This window comes from Sus scrofa, chromosome 8, assembly GCF_000003025.6.
Source record: "Sus scrofa isolate TJ Tabasco breed Duroc chromosome 8, Sscrofa11.1, whole genome shotgun sequence".
NCBI classification, from domain to species: Eukaryota; Metazoa; Chordata; class Mammalia; order Artiodactyla; family Suidae; genus Sus; species Sus scrofa.
Genome location: NC_010450.4, coordinates 84,073,368 through 84,088,293, shown reverse-complemented (window position 1 = coordinate 84,088,293; position 14,926 = coordinate 84,073,368).

Below are 14,926 nucleotides of genomic sequence, written 5' to 3'. Positions count from 1 at the left end.
GAATCTGTGCCTTCTTATCTCATCTTTTGGCTGCTTGGAGGCAATCTTATTTCCTGACCCAGACTCTGGACTCAACCCTTCTCTCCCTGGTTTGACTTTTTCATTACTATCATACCCATATAGGCCACTATTATTAACCAGCATTTATGGAGGCAAGAAGATGACTTTCCATTGTGAAGATGCCATCAAAAAGGCAACAATGTACACAAGAGACAATGATCTGTACTTGTTCTGATTCTCCAAGTGGGGAAAAAATGAATTCTCCAAGTGGGAATAAAATTCCTTGTCACCAGCATTTGCTCATTTATTGAAAAAAATAAAACACCAAGTCCCATTGTAGAGGGGGAGGAAGAAATGGAGACATTGATTGAACCCATGACAGTCTGCAGTATCGACCAGTCTTGCTCTCAAACAATAGAAACAGACTGAGATGAATTCTCTTTGTGCTGTTGTCAATCACTCGTGTGGCGGAGTCACGTGCAGGAGTTAATCTCTGGTTGTTGTACAAAAATGTCTGTGGGGAAGCGCCGTAGAAGACTTTTTCCTCACCTTTTTAAGGTTGCAGAGGTGGTTCAGGCAGGGATTTGTACAGCATGTAGGAGTGTGGAGGGAATTACAGAAGATAATGTAAGGAAGCTTGCTGTGCATTTTTCAGGGACCACATCCTAAGGAAGAATTAAGACCCCACAGCTGAGATGGGGATTGGAGTCCCAAAGCACTCCTTAAAATGGGTGAAGTGTTTGCAAATCCCAAATGGGATAGGTGCTTCTTGATTAAACATGCTGAAAAATGTAGAACCGCCTCTGTTCTTGGAGGAGATGGGGAGAACCATGAGCTGCTACAATGGATTTGCAGATGGGGAGCAAAGAGGTTCTTAAAAACTTCAGAACCTACAGCCTGGCATGGCTATGTGCTGAAAACTTGAAATCATGAATCCCTATCTGCCCTGGTTGGGGGAACACTGCAGGTGAGGAAGAACTTCTTTACTTTTCTGTAACTCATCCCAAGTCTAATTTTGGACCTCTGTACCTTCAGAAAGGCAGGAATTTTAACTCTGGCCTTTTGAAGGGTTTTTTTTTTTTTTTTTTTTTTTTTTTTTTTTTTTATCTCCAGAGAATATTTGTGTGGTAAACATTTACCCAGTACTAAGAATTCAGGGCATGGCATCCACTCCTTGAGTCACTTACCCACACAGGTGAGCAATGAGACACCCCTTCTGTGTTTCCACACAGCCTCGAGGTCCACTGGCTTCTGCTACCCCTATGACTGGTGTGTTTCCAAGACGCACAATCTCCATGTCCCCCCCCCCCAGGATCTTGCCACTTCCTTGTCTGCACAGGAGACAAGCAACAACATCCCAAATTAGACTTGGGATGAGTTACAGAAAAGTAAAGAAGTTCTTCCTCACCTGCAGTGTTCCCCCAACCAGGGCAGATAGGGATTCATGATTTCAAGTTTTCAGCACGTAGCCATGCCAGGCTGTAGGTTCTGAAGTTTTTAAGAACCTCTTTGCTCCCCATCTGCAAATCTGTTGTAGCAGCTCATTCTCCCCATCTCCTCCAAGAACAGAGGTGGTTCTACATTTTTCACTTCACTACATCTTTGCACTTCCCGCAGCCCTGGAGGACTTTTCTAGTGACGCTGTTATCTCTCTGTCTCCTGCTTCTTAAAACTCCTGGTTGACAAGATGTAGTCTTTCTTCCCTGGAACTAGCGCGTTTGGAATCCAAAGGCTAGAGAAACTTAGGTTAAATACTGCTCGTTTTTTTTCTTCTTTTGGTTTAATCCTCTGAGGGAAGAAATACATGACTGCATATCTTCTTGAATGGAAGGGAGAAAAAGAAACACAGGTTGAAGCTAAAAAATATTATCTGGTTACTGTTGTGTCAGAGGTCTCAGAATTTAAGAAGCTTTGGCCAGCCTTCTGGAGCTGTGGCCATCTGTCTAGGACAGATATGTGCCATGTTGATGAAAGAGGATGCAGTGTAGTCCTTCAGAATTTAAACGGTTGAGACCAGAATTGCAATAGTTGTCCACTGTTTCACTCATTGGACAAACTCTTGGGTTTGCTACTTCTGTGTCTTCTTTAAACCTGAATTTAAAATTAGAATCTTTTAAAAATGTTATTACTTATGAGTGTTCAAGGATCCTTCTGAAGGATTTGAAGTGGCAAATGTTTTGAGATCAGCATTTCTTAGGTAACAATATGTCCATTCTTTGAGAAATAGGTGGGTTGTGGTTGTATCATTGAAGTTTTTTTTTTTTTTTTTCTTTCCGTAAACCAAGGAGGTCTTATTTATTCTAGCTAAGGATGCTAAAACTGAGGAGTCTGGATCAAGATGGAGGAGTAGGAAGATCCTGAGCCACCTCCTCCCACAGCCACACAAAAGCAACAGTGACCTGGAAAAAAACTATCTCTGAGAATAACCTAAATACCAGCAGAATGGATTTTTTTTCTTTTTAAGAACAGATTTTTGAGAACTAAGGATATAAAGGAAAGGCCAACGGAGATGAGCAGGAAGGGCAGAGAGACGTGGTCCAGTGAGAACCTGCTTCCCCTGGCGCAGCCGCCCACATGCAGGAGGGATGTCTTGATAGTGGAAGATCCCCTGAGAAGTGAGTGGTCTGAGCCCCACTTTGGGCCCCCCACCCAGGGGACCTGCATTGAGAAGATGAGCCCACATAACGGTTGGCTTTGAAAATCAGTGGGGCTTCCTCCCCCAAAGGGCTATGGAAAACAGACTATGATTAAAGGACCTACCCACAAACTCACTTGGTTAGAGCCCCAGCCCAGATGCAATGGCTTGAAAAGTACCTGGGTCATCTGGGAAAGAGAGTCATTGACTAATTTGAAGTGTGTGCTGAAGGGGCAGTGATCTGGCAGAGCTTTCTCTGGGGGATGAAGCCCTGATATGTGCCATTAAAAAAAAAAAAAATTCTGGAGTTCCCATCATGGCGCAGTGGTTAACGAATCCAACCAGGAACCATGAGGTTGCGGGTTCAGTCCCTGCCCTTGCTCAGTGGGTTAACAGTCTGGCGTTGCCGTGAGCTGTGGTGTAGTTTGCAAATGCGGCTCGGATCCCGCCTTGCTGTGGCTCTGGCGTAGGCCGGTGGCTACAGCTCCGATTCGACCCCTAGCCTGGAACCTCCATATGCCACGGGAGCGGCCCAAGAAATAGCAAAAAAAAAAAAAAAAAAAAAAAAAAAAAAAAAAAAAAAAAAAAATTCCTTTCTTCTAGCTGACTCAGCACTGGTAGCTGCTATTTCTGTAACTCTCCATCAATCTAGCTAACACTGTGCACCTTCCCCCAGTTCTCCCTTAAGGACTTGCCTTGCCTCACCTGATGGGCCAAACTCTTGTCATTGGTTCTGCTCCAAAGTAGGATGGCCCCTTGCCCTCCAGGATGTCCCCTGTAGTCACAGCCAAGCATGAGTTATCTGGGCTGGGGGCCAGCTCTGCCCTTCAGTGAGCCTGTAGAAATTGTGGGCCAACCACAACAGGAGGGTGCATACAACTTACACAGAGAGAATCCCTCAGAGACCTAGCCCTGCTGGGCGGGAGGCACTGTGCCCCTGGGCCCTACAGGAGACCTACACAAAGTCACTCTTTCATGACCAGGAGACATCAGTGATCTACCCAATACTAGAGACAAACACAGAGAGTTAGGCAAAATGAGAAAGTAAAGGAATATCTCCAAAGATAGAAGTATCACACTCCCTGATTTCAGACTAAATGACAGAACTGTGGAAATCAAAACAGCATGGTACTAGCACAAAAAACAGACACACAGATCAATGGAACAGAATAGAGAATGCAGAAATAAAGTCAGGCTTATATAGATAATTAATTTACAACAAAAGAGCCAAGACTGTACAATGGAGAAAAGACAGTCTTTTCAATAAATAGTGTTTTGAAAACTGGGCCGTTTTCTTGCACCATATACAAAAATAAACTCAAAATAGATTAAGGCTTAAATGTGAAACTTGAAACCATAGAACTCATAGAAGAAAATATAGTCACTACACTCACATCAGCCTTTGCCATATTTTTGGTAGTATCTGTCTCCTCAGGGAAGGGTGACAAAAGCAAAAATAAACAAATTGTACTACATCAAACTGAAAAGCTTTTGCACAGTAAAGGAAACTATCAGCAAGATGAAAAGTCAGCCTACTGAATGAGAACAGATATTTACAAATGGCATATCTGACAAGTTAATAGCCAATATATAAAGAATTCATACAACTCAATATCAAAAAACAATCCAATTATAATATAGGCAAAGGAACTGATAAGATGTTTTCCCAAGGAAGACATACAGATGGCCAAGACGCACATGAAAAGGTGTTCAACATCACTAATCATCAGGGAAATGCAAATCAAAACTACAATGAGATCCCATCTCATCTGTCTGAATGGCTGTTATCAAAAAAACAGATAAGTGTTGGTGAGGATGTGGAGAAAAAGGAAGCTTCAAACACTGTTGATGGGAATGTAAACCCTCAAGCCCTGTTGATGCAGCTATGATGGAAAATGATGTGGCGATTTCTCAAAAAATTAAACTTAGAATTAATATATGATCCAATCATCTTACTCTGGGTATTTTTTAATTAAACTTTTAAAATTATAGTTGATTCACAATGTTCTGTCAATTTCTGCTATACAGTAAATATGTATACATATATAACATTCTTTTACATATATAGTTATACATATATAACATTCTTTTTTCTTTTCCTTTTTTTTTTTTTTGTCTTTTTGTCTTTTTAGGGTCGCACCCGTGGCATATGGAGCTTCCCAGGCTAGGAGTCTAATCAGAGCTGTAGCTGCCGGCCTATACCACAGCCATAGCAACACGGGATCCAAGCTGCATCTGCAACCCACACCACAGCTCATGGCAATGACTGATCCCCGACTCAATGAGTGAGGCCAGGGACCGAACCCGCAACCTGATGATTCCTAGTCAGATTCATTTCCACTGCATCATGATGGGAACTCCTACATATATATATATACATTCTTTTTCTCACATTATCCTCCATCATATTCCGTCACAAATGATTAGATACAGTTCCTTGTGCTACACAGCAGATCTCATTGCTTATCCACTCCAAATGCTATAGTTTGCATCTACTAACCCCAAACTCCCAGTCCATCCCACTCCCTCCCCTTCCCCCTTGGCAACCACAAGTCTGTTCTCCAAGTCCATGTCTCTCTGGGAATTTATCTGAAGAAAATGAAACCAGTAGTTCAAAAAGATAACATGCACACCTATCCTCATTGCAGCACATTACTTACAACAGTCAAGATATAGAAACAACCTAAGTGTCCATTGAGAGATGAATGGATAAAGAAGATGTGGAATATGCAATTCTAGGTAATTCAGCCATTAAAAACAATGAAGTCTTGCATTTGCGATCATATGGATAGACCTAGATAGTGTTACCTAAGTGAAGTAAGAAATAAGTCAGACAAAGACAGATACTGTAAGATTTAATTTACATGTGGAATCTAAAAAACAAATCAAATGAACAAGCAAAATAGAAATAGACTTAAAGATACAAAGCATAAGCTGGTGGTAGGCAGAGGGAGGATAATTAGGGGTTAGGCAAAATAGGTGAAGGTGATGATGAGGTAAAAACTTCCAGTCATGAAATGAAGTCATGGGAATGTAATATACCATCGGAGGGAATGCAGTCAATAATATTGTAATAACTTTTTATAGTGACCGATAGTTACTAGACTGTGTCTAAATGTCAAATCACTATGTTGTACACATGGATTACTAATATAATATTGTATGTCAACTATACTTCAACAAAAAAAAAAAGGGAAAAGGAAGATTGTTAAAAGTGTTGAGGTGGTAATTGGGAGATGGGAGTGATTGGCCAAAAGGAATCAGAGAGAAAATGTGTTATTACAGGGAAGGCAGGGGTTGCCAGTATTTTGATTGATTAAATCTTATAAGATAAAAGTTTTATACCTTATAATTTTGGGAAATTGATCACAGCTTATTGAGCTTTGAAGGATTTTAAAGTTCCCATATTTGAATTACTAGAGACTTTGATAGTTTTTACATACTGTGATCAGGCAAGTAAATTGCCCAGCCTCTGTTGCAATACTTTCAGTGGTGGGGAATGCATCACTTTGCATAATGTTGTTTACTTTGGAGCATTAAAAGTTGTTTCTTGTAATACCCAAATTTTGATTCTCTAGTATATATAGATCTTAGTTCCGAAGTATTTCTTCAGCCTTGCAGAACAAATCTACAGTCTTACAACTGTTTCCAGATTGATGAACATGTTCAGAGATTTTTCACTTCCACACAAAACATCTCCAGAATCATATGAACAGGTTATGTGGTTCTTGGTGATTCTGGTTTCTTTCTCGTTTCCCCAGATCTGGGTGTGACCTTTCCTAGAAGGGAGAGCAGAATGGCACTTGTACTGCCTACTTCCTAGATGCTGAATTTCATTGATGCCACCTAGGATGTGAGGGCTTCAGATGGGGAATCGTGGATGAGTTCTGTGTGGACTACTGCCCTGGGGTGAGCATTATTTTAAGTAATCAGTCTGGCGGCCTTGTAGGGATGGATTTAAAGGGAAGAGATTGGAGGGCAAGACAGAAGATACTGCTACAGGTGGACTTGGATAAGAGGAAAACAGTGATGATGAAGTAAAGGTTGGATTTTAGAAATTATACAATATTGAATGTGGGCGAAGAAGGAGAAACAGGAATTGGGATGACGCCAAGATTTCTAGCTTGGATATTTGGTGGTGTGTTGATGATTTCACAAAATAAGAAAGATATCCCTACAGAAAGAGTCAGTTTTAAGAAAAAGATAAAAATCCTTCTGTGATTTTATTGAGCCCGTATTCTTCCATCTGTCTATAAGAATATAAAGGAACAAAGAGCTATTATGTATAGATAGACCGTGTAGTCACATTACCCTGATCTACCAACCTAGCGATCCTTTTGGAAAAGGGGAATGAGTTTTATTTCACATGACTGGATATTGACTGGGCTTTGCATTCCTTTTCTGTATCATCTTTGATCAATATCAATCAACTGTTATTAAGTACTTGCAGTTGCAAATGTTTTATACTTCTAGTCAAGTGAAATCATTTGGATTATGTTTGAAGATTTTACAGATGTGTGTCTCTGAGACACAAAAAGATTCAAAGCACACTAGTTGCTTTGTGTCTAACTGTTTAGTCAACCACAGCTAAACCAAGGTCTTTATTAGCAAGATAAAAGAGGTCTGAATTTTTATTGAAATTTGAGGAGTTATGAAATTGCTCATCTGAAATCTAAATCTCATTGCAATTTAAGGGCACCGTGTTTGGAATAATACCTCCTTGCGAAGAAGAATTATGATAAATTATAAGAAAATGACACAGGAAATGCTATTCTTTTGTAAAATCATACTATATTCTCTATCCTTTTTGTGGACAGGCTGTTCATGCTATTTATATCATTTCCAAGCCACTCATTTGTCTTTGAAACTGTTCTTACCGATGCCAATCATTTGTTTGCTTTGTGGAAGGAAACGCAGGGTAGAGAATGTGGGTTAGGTAACTTAAACCCCCAGAAAGCTTGAGGCTGCTCTCTGTTCTTGACTCATTGAAACCTAAATAGCTTCCAAGCTTAAGTGTCCACACTTAAGCACAAAACAACTTCCTTAAAAGTGTCAAGCCAGGCTGGTGGCAACTGCAGCCACATGGAAGCATGCCCTTTCTGGAGGGAGCTGCTGCTAGTCACTGTTGTCATGAGGGGTTGCGGGGTCCTTATTCATAGATCCTTGATATTGCAAGAGAAACAAAAATATCTCATGTGAAGTCTACTTATTACAAAATGTCAATTCATTCACATTAAACACATGCTGTACAATCCAAGCAAAGCTTGCCCTCAAACCAGAAAGGCCCCCACTGGTTTGCAGCATCTATGTTAAACATTTCTCAGTAGGCCCAGTTAAAGAACATGCATTCTTATCTTTTCAAACATTTATATTAAAAGTTTAGGAGGAAAAAGATGGCACACAGCCAGGAGTTCCATGGTGGTCTAGTGGTTAGGGTTTGGTGCTGTTACCATTGCAGCCCCGGTTCAAGCCCTGGTCTGGGAACTGAGGTCTCACATCAAGCTGCTGCACACTGTGACCCATATATATATATATATACACACATATGCATATATATATACATATATATACATACACACACACACACACACGTGTGTGTGTGTGTGTGTGTGTGTGTGTGTGTGTGTGTGTGTGTATGTGTGTGTTTGGCCTATAACCCCTTATTGTGTAACTCACTTTGTTAATTTTACCTAAAACCAGAGCTGATATTAAGCCAGACTACGCTGTTAAGTATGTCTGCCAGCATTCATTCTGATTGACTGGTACCCTGTGGCCCAAGTGATTAAATATTTTTGGTATTATCCCCACCCTAAATTAATAAACAACATACCATTAGCTTGGTTTAGGTATGGTTTTATTTGAACATTGAAAGTTCTTTCAAAACCTTTTTATTTCAAGCCTTCTAGCATTTCTTACTTTACACATAAATGTTGTATTAACTTAAATAATAAATTGTCAGCCCATAATCTCACTTGTTTCATTTCAAAATATTTATTTGGTGATTCTTACTCAGTAGTACTTTTAAAATGACCAGTCTGACATACGTTGATTTAAAATATTTGATAAAAAAAACCAATTAATTCTCTTCATCTGTATTCTTCAAAGATAATAATAGAATATTGGCTTCTCTTTTGTTTGGCTTCTCTTTTGTTCTCTTTTGTTTGGATTTAATCATGTTTCCAATCAATTAATTGGTGACGTTTCTTCAACTTAATAGGAATATAATTGGCTCAATTGTCAACTCTGTAGACTTTTAAAAAACATTAATTCCAAATATGAGCATCTATCATGAGCTGTTTGGAACATGCTTTTTTCCCCCAGAATTTTTATTTTAAATAATAATTTACAGGATGTCAATTTTGAAGAAAATTACTTTGAAACACTGACCTAAAATAAAGAGATGGCCCATTATTTCTCCAGCAAAAATGGGTTTATTGGAGATCAGCAGAGAATTGTGATTGTTATGTGATGAGTCCTGTGCAAGTCCCTGCAGCAAAGAAAGAGGAACTCTATACAAGGGGAAAAGGAAGTTGGTGGAGCTAGCACAAATAAAGAGATCATAGTTTTTCATTTGCTGACTTATTGCTGAGAAAGAAGAGTCTTTTTTTCCTGCTGGGCTCTGCCATCATCACAGTGTGAGACCTCTCTCTTCTGGTCCTTTGATTTTATTGAATTGAGGTTTCTTTTATTAATTTTTTTTGCAGAAATTATTTAGAATAGTAGTGATCTTTGTAGTATCTAAAAACGTTCAGTCAAGTGAGGCAGCAGTGGAAAGAGCACTGGATTAGACATCAGAAGACATAGACCTGGTTTGTTTTGCCAGCTACTCTGATTCTTTGGTTTTAAGTATTATTATTATTGTTATTTTTCATTTTTATTGAAATATAGTTGATTTATAGTATGTTAATTTTCAGGTGTCAAGTGATTCAGATATATATGTGTATGTATATTCCTCTTCTATATTCTTTTCCATTAAGTTATTATTAATGTGAACTATTTTAAAATAGTCTGAGTCAGGAAAGTAACCATTCCATGGTAGGCTTTTTATATTTATTTCATATTTGTTTTTCCCAATCAGAAAGAGAAAAACTAGAGTCTCTGGAGCTTGGAGAGTTTGAACCTTATTAATTCTATTGCCTCTAGCTCTACAGATCAAAAAGGAGTGTTTCAAGTTGAGCTCAGATGAGCAGTCTGTCTTTCTGATGTGTGGTATTACCAGCACTTGTGAGCCAGAGGTTACACTTGGGAGGTGAAGATGTGTGATTGCTAAAAAAAAAAAAAAAAAAAATAGTGCGTGGTATGTGAAGGGCCAACAGCAGAGCATGGAGCTCTTTGCATGCATGAAGGGTAACATCTCAGGTCAGGAGTCATTAGCAAATTAAAATATTTAGGTTCCATCCTTCAGTCTCCCAAGGTATATTTCTGAAAAGTGGCTTGTCCCAGGCTCTCCTTCAACAACTGTCCACTTTTGAATTTGGAATGTCTTGACTATTTTAATCTTCATTGTTAGATTATATATGTGTGTGTGTGTGTGTGTGTGTGTGTGTGTGTGTGTGTATATTTATTTATTTATTTTAGGGCTGCACCTGCAGCCTATGGAGGTTCCCAGGCTAGCGGTCAAATCGGAGCTGCAGCTGTCAGCCTGTGCCACAGCCACAGCAACACCAGATCCGAGCCATGTCTGCAACCTACACCACAGCTCAGGGCAACACCAGATCCTCAACTGACTGAACGAGGCCAGCGATTGAACCTGCATCGTCGTAGATATTATGTCAGTTTCTTAACTCCTGAGCCACATCAGGAGCTCCTCTTAGATATATCCTGCAGCTTGCCCTTGCTATTGTTGGTTTGTTGACTGTTAGACATTAATTTATGTTCATTTGAAAGAACATAAAGATTCAGAAATGACGCCTCCAACTAACTATGACAATGGCCATCTGCCAATATATCCTTGGTTTTTGTTCTAAGAGGTTGCAACAGTGGTTTCATAAAAGGGATGAAACGCCTGATTTCTACCAAGTCTGATTCTAGGCCATGATTTGGGATATTTGCAAACCCTCGGGGGAGGCAAATTTAGAGAGATAAAGACAGAGAGTCCCGACTCACACTTATCCCTGATCTCCTGTAGTCAGATGGCTGTCATGCCTCTTACCACTTAACCTCTGCTGCTTTGTGTGTATTGAGGGACAATGCCTTCAAATGTTTTGAAAGTTATTTTGTACTGCTGAAAGCATCTACTCAGCACTGACTCAATTCTTTAAAAGGGGTTAATAAAAAGTCAGTTTCAGGGCCACAGCCTTAATTTCATCTTCACCTTGAAGCCATGTCTTTAATTTGAGAATCTTTTTCTAGCTTGAGGGAGTAAGGATATGAAAACAGTTTTAGTTTCCCTCTTAGCAATTTCTGTCCTGTTTGTATTCCCTCAAAATTCTCCTCATAACCTGTGCATGATTGTTTTTCTAAGTTGGTCTTTTCCAGGTTGGTCCTTTCCTTGGGGTACCTTATATACAGTTAATAAGACTCAGTTTTGCCTTGGCTAAGCTGGGGAGACCTATTTTATTCAACAACATTGTATTGAGTTTTTCTGTCTCCCACTCGCTGTCCCCAGGTTTGGGGATACAGTAGCAAACAACGCAGACAAAAAATAAAATCAACACTCTCTTTTGAAGGTGTTAGGAATGATGTGAAGGAGGTAGCCCAGCAAAGGACTAAACAAAAAGGGAAGAAAAAAATGGAATAAAGTTCCTGACAAAGGAGTAAGTGAAATATGTTGCAGTTTCAGGAAAAGGGATTGGCTGGAGCCCCGTGAACAAGGAGAGGGTGGTGAATAGGGGACAGAAGCCTGGGTATGTAGACAGGTCAGATCCTTGAAGAGCATGCTAAGGATGAGGGGATTACTCTGGGCAATGGGAAAGCCACTGGAGATCTTACATAGGGGAAGTACATGATATAACTTAATGTTTTAGAAAAATTACTCTCACTGCTTTGTGATGGAGAAAGTGTAAGAAATACGAATAGAAGCTGGAAGACAAAATGTGGGGCTGATACAGATAACTTTACCTTTTCTTTTTAGTAAGAATAAGGGATGTTGGACACTCTTCAGTGCCCCTCTTTTTTTTTTTTTTTTTTTTGTCTTTTGTCTTTTTTTTTGTTGTTGTTGTTATTGTTGCTATTTCTTGGGCCGCTCCCGTGGCATATGGAGGTTCCCAGGCTAGGGGTCAAATCGGAGCTGTAGCCACCGGCCTACGCCAGAGCCACAGCAACACAGGATCCGAGCCGCGTCTGCAACCTACACCACAGCTCACGGCAACGCTGGATCGTTAACCCACTGAGCAAGGGCAGGGATCGAACCCGCAACCTCATGGTTCCTAGTCGGATTCGTTAACCACTGCGCCACGACGGGAACTCCCAGTGCCCCTCTTAATTTCTAAAAAATACCCAAGGATGGGGGTTCTTTGACCTGAGGAAATTAAAATATTCAGCACTTTTATGCTTTAATGGGCCTAGAAAGAACTTAATTGATTCAGGTTAAGTAAGACTTACATTAAACTGATTGCTTTTGATTAAAATATAATATCTTCCAGCTGAGGATGGAAATAACTTTCATATGGTTGGCAATATTTGAAATAATTACTCAACCCCAGTTGAAATAAAGGTCTAAAAATTATTTTATTAATTTTCCTCAGAGTACATCTTTTTACAAATAATACCACCCATGAGAGAGAAGAGCCATGAGATGGGTCAAGGACATCCTATGAGTAACTTCAGTAGAGGCTGAAATAACATATTCTAATATATGATCCACTGCTAACATTTGGCAAAACCATTTGGAAGAGTCCCATACTGAGGCAACAATCCCAGTTAATAAGCTCCATCGAATGATGTTCAACAACTGATAATGTGAACTCAGGTTGAACTCTAGTCATAAAACTTGGAAAAGGGGGAGTTTGAGAAATTGTATCTTTTTTATTGCAAAATGATTGACCTGAGTGTGAGATCAATGCTAAGCATGCCTCTATGGGGTAGATAAGTTCAAGGCCAAGCTCAAAAAAATAGGAACCACTCAACACAGGTTCATCATCTTCCAGACCCATCTGTACTGAAGAACATTTTTGGATTCCCAAAGCGGCAGTGAAGTTCTTATCTCTAATTTGAACTGACATGCACGGTTCTTAGTAAGCACAACTAAACAGTCTCTGAAATATGTTAGAAATGCAATAGAGTCAAAGAACTCATCTACTTGGGATGACCGTTTTTATCATTACTTTTATTACAAGTAAAACCCCATGTAGATTAATGCAGTCTCTCCTTTAGAGAAATGTTTTTTTTTTTTAACTTTGAAAAAGTTAATGGCTTTTATTGTACTTTTTTCTTTAAAAATACAATAAGGCTTTTTTTTTTTTTAATTAAAACAAATTTTTTTTTTAGGGCTGCACCTGCGGCATATGGAAGTTCCCAGGCTAGGGGTCAAATCGGAGCTACAGCTGCTGGCCTACACCGCAGCCACAGCAATGCCAGATCCAAGCTGCATCTGCAACATACACCACAGCTCCTGGCAGCGCCAGATCCTTAACCTACTGAGTGAGGCCAGGGATTGAATCACATCCTCATGAATACTAGTCAGGTTCGTTTCCGCTGAGGCACGAGAGGAACTCCATAAAAATGTAACAAGGCTTACTATAGAAAATTTAGAAGCTAGAAAAATGTGAAAAGGAGAAAAGTAAAATTAGTTATGATACCTTACCTAGTTGGACAGACCAACACACACCAATGAATTCTTCCTGTAGGACCCATCAGTAGTCTTTTCGGCCTTTTTCTCTTTGGCTATGGCATACGGAAGTTGCTGGGCCAAGGATCAAACCTGCCCCATAGCAGTGACAATACTGGATCCTTAACTGCTGGACCACCAGGTAACTCTGCTGTGATCTTTCAAACATACAACAAATACAATTCCTTGTCACAAAACCTAAGGCTATAGCATAGTGTGATTGTTCGGTAATGTCCTGATGTTTTTAAATTACTCTATATTTTATATATTTGAGGTGGCAACTTTGGGAGGTCATAGTCTGTATTCATTCAAAAGCCTATCCTGAGCGACGCAGATTTGTGACAGTCTTCTGTTTGTCAAGGGAAGACATGGGCTTGTGGCCAGGGTCTGCCATCCCCCGTCTTTTAGGACAAGAGAGAAGAAGCCTCAGACATTCCTCGCCCCTACTCCCCAGTACGGTGGTCACGGTGTGTCTGGTGTGTGGGAGGGTGCAGGGAGTACCACACATGGTAAACCGAGATCCTGTGGTTTTAACTTTCTTTCAGGGGCACGTGGGCCTCTGGGGTCCCTGGGAGAATTCTGACCTAGTGTTCTGAGCAGGATCCACTGTGCTTCCTGGAGGTCACTGAGAAGTCTGTGCTCTCACCCCTTCTCCTCTCATCCTCTGTATATTGTAAGACTCCTACTCTTCATGCCCCATATGTTTTAACTTAGTCGTTTCTTGTGTATGACTCATAGTTTCCTGTGCTGATGTCTACCTCTCATCTCTGACCCTTTCAGTCTTTCTTGAAAGTCCACAAGTGACCATGATCTCCCTCCCCCATCTCAGTTCCCAGAACACCTGTGGTACTTCACTAGAGATGAGCATCACATTTCCTCTTTTATTATAATCATGCCTATTCATCATCTTTGTTTCTATGTTGCACAGAAGCGTCTCATTAGTAGTTGGCAGATGCTTGTAGTGGAAGAAGCCTGGGCTTGAAGTCAGGTACATTTGGGTTCAAATTATAGTTACAAGACAAAGGAAGATTTAAACTTAAATTTTCAAGAGCTGCGGAAAAAAAAAAAAATCACTTGATATGTTATATGTGAAAAAAAAAAAATCCCTGAACAACTAGAGAAGAGATTTCTAAAACAATAATGATTATAGACTAAAAACTTACAGAGAACAGTATTCTTAGTGAAGAAACTTTAGTTCTGACTTATTTCCTTTAAGAAAAGGAGCAAGAAGGATGCCAGTTATCACTGCTATTAGATAATGCATTACTGGACATAGTGGCTAAAACAGCATGCCTTTGCCTCCATAACATTTAGTTGTGACCATGGAGCTAAGTATGGCTAATGGCATGTGAGGGAAGATACCTCTTGTTCCATCTGCCAGTCTCGTCCAGAAAACCTGTTAGCATCATTGTAGGTTGGATCTTAAGCTGCCCTAATTAATAACACATACAATCAAGGGGATGAGATAAAGTAGCAATAATCTCAAGCAGTGACAATACAACAATACTAAAAAACCCCAATGG